Here is a 10,133-nt window from a genome sequence, read left to right on the forward strand (position 1 = left end):
TACCAAACAATAGAGTATGTGTAAATACAAATAAAACAATTATTTTTCCAAAAGAGTGTTTCTGAACCTTTGTTCTTTTCAGCCATGCAAGATCACCTGACATGTTACCTTTTTTAGCTCTCTCGAATATATGCAGAGAGTGTATGGAATAAATACTATGATATCATTTTTAAGGAGCTATAATATGAGGAACATTGACATGAGTTATTTTTGTTTCTATGAATAGGTTTGCCTGATAGATTCCTTCTATAGGAAGAAATTTTCCCACTAATCTTACAGATGGGGCTTCCCTTGTGGCTTAGCTGGTAAAGAATCTGCCTGCAATGTGGGAGACCTGGGTTCCTTCCCGGGTTGGGAAGATCCCCTGGAGAAGGGAATGGCTACCCACTCCAATATTCTGGCCTGGGGAATTCTATGGTATGTATAGTCCATGGGGTTGCAGAGTCAGACACAACTGAGTGACTTTCACTAATTCACTCAATCTTATGGATACAGTGTGGACCACCAGATGCTATTTTTGTTTAATGACTTTCCAGCCTTAAAGACTTTTTCATTGTATATAGCAAGTTTTGAATTGGAAAGCTGCCAAATTTACTCTAATTTAGGCTTGGATATTACAAATGAATGTCTTCATAAGTCATAAATCATCCTGTAAAAATATCAATGAGTCTAAATGCCATACCAAAACAATTTCAGGCCCAAAGGATGACTATGCTATATTGAACAAAATGTTTAATTAGTCAGTAGATCACAGCAAGTTTAAGTTATCTTCAGATAAACTGGACTACATTTTTTAAAATATGTGCCCAAGACTTCATCTATAGAATAAGCTTTCCATCATTGATGTCTATTTGCAGCCATTTATTAAGAGGTGACCAATAACTCTGCCTTGTACACAGTGTCATTCATGCAAAAATCTATCACAAATTAAAGTCAAACCTTCCCAATTTATGCTGCAAGGAACTAGTCTATCTCTGCAATAATAGTATATTTATTGGTGGTGATAATATACAGCAAGGATCTTTTTCTCTAAGCAACAGTAAAACATCTCCATTCAAGTAAATTCTTACCCTTAACTAATTTGTTTGGTAGGAGGCTTAAGAAGAATTATAAATTAATTTTGAAGTTTGTCACCTGTGTTAATTATTTAGAGGCTTCCCAGGTAGCACTAGTAGTAAAGAATTTGCCTGCCAATCCAGGAGACATAAGAGACGTGGGTTCAATCCCTGGGTTGGGAAGATCCCCTGGAAATGGCATCCCACTCCAGTATCCATGCCTAGGTAATCCCATGGACAGAGGAGCCTGGCAGGTTACAGTCAATATGGTCACAGAGTCTGACATGACTGAGCACGCACCCACACTCATTAATTATTTGGGGCTCCCTGATGGCTCAGCAGGTAAAGAATCTACCTGCAATGCAGGAGAACTGGTATTTGTTTCTGACTATTTTACCACTCAAAAACTTAATGCTTTAAAACAACCATCACTTATTTGTTCATGATACTGGGGACTGGCAACATGGGCAGGGCTCAGCTGGCATAGTTCATCTCTGTTCGTCGCGGTTTCAGCTGGACTCAGCCATGCTGTTTTAGTCAGTTAACACGTCAGCTGGTTGGTCCTGGAGGGCTTCACTTACTTCATTGGCAACTGGCTGGAGCTGTTGGTGAGAATGTGTGGCAGTTCCAGCAGACTACCTCAAGCTTTCCTGTATAGCATCTGATTTCTAAGAGAACAAGAACAGAGGCTGGACATCCTCTTATATTAACCTTTCAAATGTTAGAGCAAATTATGCGGCCAGCCTATTAAGGGAAGGGAAATAGTCTCCACTTCTTTACGGGAGGAATTCCAAAGTCACCTTGAACACAAGTGCAGAATAGAGATGAGAGCAATTGTTGTGGCCATCTTTGGAAGCAATCAATTTATTACATTGATATATAAGTACTAGAAGTATTTCTTTTAAAAACTGGTATAATAATAATCTTGCAAAATTTTCAGCTAACTATCCCTCTTCTTTATGCTGTTATTGTTTTCAATACATTCATTTTAAATGCTTCCAAATATTTGTCCTAAATTCAGGCTACTTGTTTTTCTTGAGGTTGGGTATAACTTTTCCTTAAAAGCGTAGTGACTCCCAGTAAAATTCTCAGTGTTGGGTCTTTCTTTCACTAGGTTTTTAAATTGCTGTTTCTCTTTGGTCAACATCTTCTAAAACTGATCAATTATTGCACATCACCTGGATATTTTAACTGAAGCCCATTAAGGTGTTTGTATTTTGTTAAATTGGCCACAGTATCAAAACTTCCTTTCAGTGCTCTTTTGGACAGGCATGCTGAAACCAGAGTGGAGGGCTTCTTGAGAACAACTGGAGATAGATGAGTGACTTTTCTTATTTCATGTATTTTATAGATGGTCTCATTGGTATGACCCAGAAGTGGAAATATGGAACGGTCTAAATAACATGTAGCCAGAATAATTCAACTTTAGATTTTAAAACTTTATCAAACAAAAGACTTCATAACTGAGATATTAGGAGAGAAACTCTGGAGGTAGAATAGCAATCTCCTGCAACCTCAAGCACAGGGCAGATTTTCTGTAAATCCTCATTTTTGAAATATTGGGCTTCAGCAACCACTGCACCACTTATAACCACAGGCACAAAGTGTATCCTGCTGGAGGGCAACTATAAAGCTAATGGCACAAATATGTGGTTTCAGGAAAATAAGCAGCTTTCACAGATGGATCATTATGTTCCCCTTCTCATTTCCATTCTGCTTCAAATTTCCAAAAATTTTAGGTTTGTCCACTGGAGTAGTTATGTTATTTAGGGTACTAGTTGGGCTGATTTAACAGTGATTTACGCCAAGACAGAGTGTTTATTTCACTCTCATACATGTCTGAGATACAGGGCTCTTCTGTCCCATGACCTGGCTCTGAGACATGGGGTACATCTCCCTTGTTGTTCCTTCATTTCCAATTCTTCTTGGTCTGTGATGGCTCCCCATAACTAACTGAGCCCTAGCAGGAAGAAAAGTGGGCGTGGAGGACAAGGAGCTTCCGTTTAGGGACATGGCTCAGCAGTTTCATACATCACTTGGTGTACATGTCACTTTCAGATTTAAATCATATGATCAATCTAATTCTAAGGATAAGACTATAGCTCCTATTTGAATGTTGTTGTTCAGTTGCTCAGTTGTGTCCGACTCTTTGCAATCGTGTAGACAGCAGTACGCCAGGCTTCCCTATCCTTCACCATACCCAGAGTTTGCTCACATTCATGTCCATTGAGTTGGTGATACCATCCAAACATCTCATTCTCTGTAGTCCCCTTCTCCTCCTGCCCTCAATCTTTCCCAGCGTCAAGGTCTTTTCCAATTGTCAGCTCTTGCAATATGTCATCAAGTGGCCAAAGTAGTGAAGCTTCAGGTTCACATCAGTCCTTCCAATGACTATTCAAGGTTGATTTCCTTTAGGACTGACTGGTTTGATCTCCTTGCAGTCCAAGGGACTCTTGAGTCCTCTCCAGCACCACAATTTGAAGGCATCAATTCTTTGGCACTCACCTTTTTGTGGTCCAACTCCCACATCCATACATGACTACTGGAAAAACCATAGCTTCGATTATACAGACCTTTGTCAGCAAAGTGATGTCTCTGCTTTTTTAATATGCTTTCTAGGTTTGTCATAGCTCTTCTTCCAAACTGCAAGCATCTTTTAAATTCATGGCTACAGTCACTGTCCACAGTGATTTTGGAGACCCACCCCAAAAATACACCTGTCAATGCTTTCACTTTTTCCCCTTCTATTTGCCATGAAGTTATGGGACCAGATGCCATGATCTTAGTTTTTTGAATGTGGTGTTTCAAGCCAGCTTTTTAGTTCTGCTCTTTCATCCTCATCAAGAGGCTTATTAGTTCCTCTTCGCTTTCTGCCATTAAGGTGGTATCATCTGTCTGTCTGAGGTTATTGATATTTCTCCTGTCAGTCTTGATTCCAGATTGCAATTCATTCAGTTTGGCATTTTGCATGATGTACTCCGTATGTAATTTAAATAAGCAGGATGATAATATACAGCCTTGTCGTACTCCTTTCTCAATTTTGAACCAGTCCATTGTTCCATGTTCAGTTCTAACTGTTGCTTCTTGACCTGCATACAGATTTCTCAGGAAGCAGATAAGGAAGGTGGTCTGGTATTCGCATCTCTTAAAAAATTTCCCACAGTCTGTTGTGATCCACACAGTCAAAGCCTTTAGCATAGTCAATGAAGCAGAAGTAGATGTTCTTCTGGAATTCTCTTGCTTTTTCCATAATCCAACAGATGTTGGCAATTTGTTCTCTGGTTCCACTGCCTTTTCTAAACCCACCTTGTACATCTGGAAGCTCTGGGTTCAGGTACTGCTGAAGCCTAACCTGAAGGATTTTGAGCATTACATTGCTAGTGTGTAAAGTGAGAGCAATTCTATGGTAGTTTGAACATTCTTTGGCATTGCCTGTCTTTGGGAGTGGAATGGAAACTGACTTTTTCCAGTCCTGCGGCCACTGCTCAATTTACCTACTTGGGTAGCCAAAACCAAGCTATACTTCAATGGGGAAGGTTCTATTACTAAAGAAAACATTGAGGCTAATGGATTCTGTAGGACAACTAACCATGTCAGCCACATTATTCAAACTAAGTTGTGAACACAGCAATTAATTGCCTCTAGGGAAGTTTGCCACTGCATATCAAAAGTCTGCAATATGTACTCACCAGCACAACAATCATACTGCTAGGAATAGCACAGAAAATGACTATGGATGTGCAGAAAGATTTTGCTATAATTATTATCATTGCAATATAAATAATGTGGGAAGAAAAGCCCTACAGATTTAACAATAAGTAGTGAATTTCCCAGGTGGCACAGTAGTAAATAATCTGCCTGCCAATGCAGGAGACCAAAGAGAGTCAGGCTTGATCCCTGGGTTGGGAAGCTACCCTGGAGAATGAAATGGCAGCCCATTCCAGTATTCTTGCCTGGAAAATTCTATGGGCATAAGACCCTGGCAGGCTACAACCCTGGGGTCACAGAGAGTTGGACATAACTGAGCATGCAGCACCCATAAGAACTGGGTAAATATACATTGGTATTAAACTGTAGGTTTGCTCACTGGAGTAGTTATATTATCTAGAATATTGAATCAGTTGTTTTCATGGAGATCAAAATAACAATGGATGACAGAATTTTCCCATGCATTATTGAGTAAAAAGAATTGAACATAACATAAATGTTGTTTCATTTCATATAATCTTATTTATAAATTATATTTTATGTCAAAATTAAATAAATATTAATCTTTATTCTCTCTCTAAATGGTCATATTCTTTGTTCTTAGAAATGTGGGATACTTCTATAAGAAATAAAATATTTTTTAACCTTCATTCTTTTTTTAAATTAATTTATTTTAATTGGAGGTTAATTACTTTACAACATTGTAGTGGGTTTTGCCATACATTGACATGAATTATCCATGGGTGTATATGTGTTCCCCATCCTGATTAACCCTCATTCTTTTAATGATATAAAGTATATAGATCAATAGAAGATTACTGAAAAACATTGAATTTTAATGTCCTATCAATCTCACATTTTAAAAGTAATCCTTTATCTTTGCTGTAGTTTGAATTCAACATAGTATTAATAACTGGAGAATATAACCCTCTTCATTTACTTCAGAAGCTTTTTTAGTTGGGTTGTGCTGCAATGAAAGAAGGAATATGTGTTGGTTGCAGCAGCTTTGAGAATATAATCCATCATTTTGGAAATTCAGAATCCAAATAAATTGGCTCAGGGCTGCTCACTTCTTTCTAGGGGTATCTTATCTCCTTTAACATAGGTCCCCATTAGGATTTGCTGTATTTTTGAAAAGGCAGCAAAGAGTTAAAATTACCTTGCAATAAGGAAACCACATATCAGCTTGCCCCCTAGATCTAATGTAAATGGGAAATATTTCTGAGTAAGGACTGCATAAAGCAGCAAGTTGAGAGAGCTGCCAGGAATGGATTAAAAAAAAAAAAAAAAGTCTGCTCATTAGGAAGATCTGGCCAGAATTATAGCAGCGACTTATCTGGCTGGGTTCTTTTAATGTACACAATAACAGAACCCCATGATACCCATTTTTTTGACCATCAGATTTCATTAAAGAGAAGGAAATGTAATCTCCTGACAGATTTCTTTCTTTACCAACTACTTAATTATGATAACTTCATCATGTTAAAAAAATGGATTACATTTGTTTTTCCTACTCTCACCAGGGCCTAACTGGTAAATAGTCCATCAACATTTCCATTTCAACCCTAGTGTTTCAAGGGGATATGCTTTGACTAAAAATAAGCTGCAAGCAACTACTTGCTCAGCCCCAGATTATTTTTTGTTAGGTCAAATAGTTCTGTAGCAGTTTAACCTTCCTTAAGGAAAGGAGGACAAATTTGGCCCTTGTCTGCACCCAGCAGTATGTTTATTTTTCTTCTTCAAATATTCTTGGAAGCTCCAATTAGTATTTTAAATCTTCTATGAATTTATAATGTTTGAGAGTTTATTTTGCATGGTACCCAGTGGCCAGCTAAGACCCTAGGACTATATTTTGTCTATTTCTGCTGAGAATGTAATAGTAGGGTCAGACTCATACTTGAATGGCCATCTCCCTTGGAATAAATTATGGCTGTGCATTTTTAGGCAAACTTTAACTAAAAGAAATTTTGCTCTGTTTTTTTATGCAATAAGATAAATGAATCTGACTTTCCCCTGGTATGATAGCTCAGTATCATCTTGTACATACTTGTAGACTAGCAATATGAGAAAGACCTCAAATGTCAACCAAGTCAGAAAAACCAACAGACGGATACTGTCTCAGCTTCTATACAAATACCATGGGCTTGTGAGTGGAACAGGCAAGTTGAGGGATAATAATGATAACAGTAAGCAAAATGATGTTTTTATTAAGTCTGAAAATGTATCTTAAAAATAAAATATTTATAGAATGAATCCAGGTGACTATAGAGGCTTTATTTTGAGAACTGAAAACTTGTAAGGCTTCAGCAGCACGTATACTAAAATTGAAATGATACAGAGAAGATTAGCATGGCCCCTGCGTAAGGATGACATGCAAATTCATGAAGCATTCCATATGTATATATTTTTTTTATTGTATATTCCATCCTTAAAAAGTTTGTTCCTTTTTCATTATGGGAAGTTCACACAAGGCAAAAAATATTAACCAGTTGATTTTAGTGTGTTGTATAACTTTGCTGTATATCAAACTAATTTTTACAAGTTTTCATCCTAAACCTCAAATCATGTAATTAATAATTTACCTGTTTATTTATGACCTAATTGTGATTCTTTTACTAATAAAATCTAATGGAAAAGGAAAAAAAAACTTGTAAACAATGATATGCACTGACTGACACTCTTTTTATTAAAATTTAACAAAACAGTATGCTAGCATAAGGATTTGCCATATTACTTAGAGATATAGCTTATATTCTTTTTTCTTGTTATATGTGTCATTAAAATTTGCTCCTCTTTTTAATCTACACTTTTGGTCTAATTTTTTTCTTTATTAGACAATTCTGTATATTTGTATGCTGGATAAACTTCCCTATGAAAATATCAAGTTATCCTACAAATGAATGGTCATTCCAACTTAAAAATACAATTAAAATATGTTGATTTAACAGAACATAAAAGAAGAATTGTATTACTGTCTCAGTAGATGAAGAAAATTCATTTGATGATACTTAATTTTTTAAAAATGTAGCAAAATCAGAATAGAAGGGAATAGAGAATAACTATCAAAAGCCTATGGGGTTGTATAACTGTATGTTTAAAAATTATTGAATTGGTAAATTTTACATTATGCCTAGTTTAGCACATTATGTATAAAAATATACATAAATTTTTAAAAGATAAGTGTGGGAAGATACAAATAATGTCATATTAGTAGCATATGCTAGATTATTGAGAAAGCTATATTGAAGACTTCAACACAAATTCAATTATCAATACTACCAAGTTTAAGTACTACAATACTGCTATATGTTTTATTGATCACTTTTGTTTTCTAGATAAGAACTTAATATTATCTCATTTAATTGTTATAACAATCCTATGAGATAGAAATTAATGTGTGCATTTTATAGATGAGGCATCTGAAATTCAGGAAGTTGAAATTAGTTGCCTGAAGCCACACAGCTAGAAGGTGCTGAAGCTGTAATTCAGACCCAGATCCATCTGACTCTGACATTGATGTTTATAATGCTTTTGCTAGTGCCTCCTATGGTTACATTCATTAAACCTCACTGGACTGAACACAAAAGGACTTTTTTTTTTAAAATAACATAAACAAAACTGGACACTCTAGAAATGTGTCTACATCTTAATTCCTAGAACCAGTGACTGCGACATCATATTTTAAATGGCCTTTCAGACATAATTAAGGATTTGAAGTGAAAAGATTATCCTGTATTATCCAGTGGATGCAAAATTCAATGATATATGTCCTTATAGGAGGTACACAAGGGATATTTGCTAGAGAGAAAAGAGAGCGGCAATGTTAGAGATTGGGCTGAGTGTTCTCAAGCCAAGGAATGCCTGGAGTCACCAGGAGCTAGAAGTAAGAAACAGAAGCTTTCCCCAATTCTTTGGAGGAAGTGTGGCCCTGCCACACCTTAATTTTGGACTTGTGGCTTCCAGACCCATGTAATAATTCCTGTTGTCTTAATAAAACAACAACAACAACAAAAAAAAAAAAACTGTGGAAACATCAAATTTAATAGTGAAAATTTAAGAGGCATGATCACTAAATGAGAAAAAGACAAAAATGCCTGCTGTCATTATTTCTACTCAACTTTGTTACTGTAAGTCTTAACTCATCCAAGAAATCAACAAAGTCAGGAAAGAAAACACCAAAATGCCCTTGTTTGGAATCAACAGGGGAAAAAAGTCACAGTAGTCACAATGTATCATTCCTTTTAGTGAGCTGGAGAGCTGCCATTTCTCAAAATTGTCTGTAGGACCAGAATACCCAAGAATCCTGGAGAACAAAGCAGACTTTTTGCTTTTCCACTTTCTTATTTTATTTGCTTCTCTTCTGTATTCCCTCTGCATCTTTTCCCCATCATTCACCTCACTCTGACATTGGTTCCCTTGACTAGAAGATATTGTAAAGTTCTATGACCATTGGAGTTGGCATTTTTCTGTTAAGTCATTGTGTTTGATGGATATAGGAATCATTGCTTTAATTTACTATGTCATTACAGTAAATATAAGTATATTAAATCAACACTTCACATTTCTGAAAGCAATTCATCTTAAAAATATAGTATGCTTATAGCTTCAGATATGAAAGTCATGTTTATATTCTCATTTTAATCAAATTATAGCACAGAAAATCTCTTCAGCAGTTGAGATGACCACAAAATAAGTCTAAGTTCATAACTTGGCAGTAATTAACTTAAGGGGTAGAATTTATGTTTGGAATAATCCTCAGAAACTGGATATTGAGCTCTTGAAAGTATGTGTACTGAAACTGTGACTACCTTTACCCTTTTCCTTAAATATAGAGAAGGAGGCAGAATATGTATATGGTATATGGATATATCCAAGTGGCCTCTCTGGTGGCTCAGTGGTAGTGTATCCACCTGCCAAGCAGGAGATATGGGTTCCATCTCTGGGTCAGGAAATGCTCTGGAGAAGGAAATGGCAATCCACTCCAGTATTCTTGCTTGGGAAATCCCATGGACAGAGGAGCTACAGTCTATGGGGTTGCAAAAGAGCTGGACATGTCCTAGCAGCTAAACAGCAAACAACAATATATCTCAATATAGCCACATTGTTCTGGGATTCGATAACTGGTGGAAACTAATTACCTCTACCAACGTCTATCTCCATGATTAACTTTGTGGTCTTGGACAATTCAGTTCACTAATATGGGCCTCCGTTTCCTCTCCCTATAAATTATTAAATTCAATTAGGTCATCTCTCAAATGGTTTCCATGTCTGACATTCCCTGAGTGTTTATAAACAAAATGATGATATCTGCTCTTTATCAAATAGGATTTACGTATGTACCATGATGCTAAATATTTTATCTGCATTTTT

General features: G+C 36.4%; 1 non-coding gene across 1 annotated transcript; it reads left to right on the forward strand.

Moving 5' to 3' along the window:
• The first annotated feature begins 7,061 nt into the window (after positions 1–7,061).
• LOC128057970 (U6 spliceosomal RNA) lies at positions 7,062–7,164 on the forward strand. The gene has a single exon (XR_008200380.1). It is a non-coding gene; the product is annotated as a U6 spliceosomal RNA (small nuclear RNA).
• Positions 7,165–10,133: the final 2,969 nt, after the last annotated feature.

The sequence above is a fragment of the Budorcas taxicolor genome, chromosome 1 (genome assembly GCF_023091745.1).
Source record: "Budorcas taxicolor isolate Tak-1 chromosome 1, Takin1.1, whole genome shotgun sequence".
Lineage (NCBI taxonomy): Eukaryota > Metazoa > Chordata > Mammalia > Artiodactyla > Bovidae > Budorcas > Budorcas taxicolor.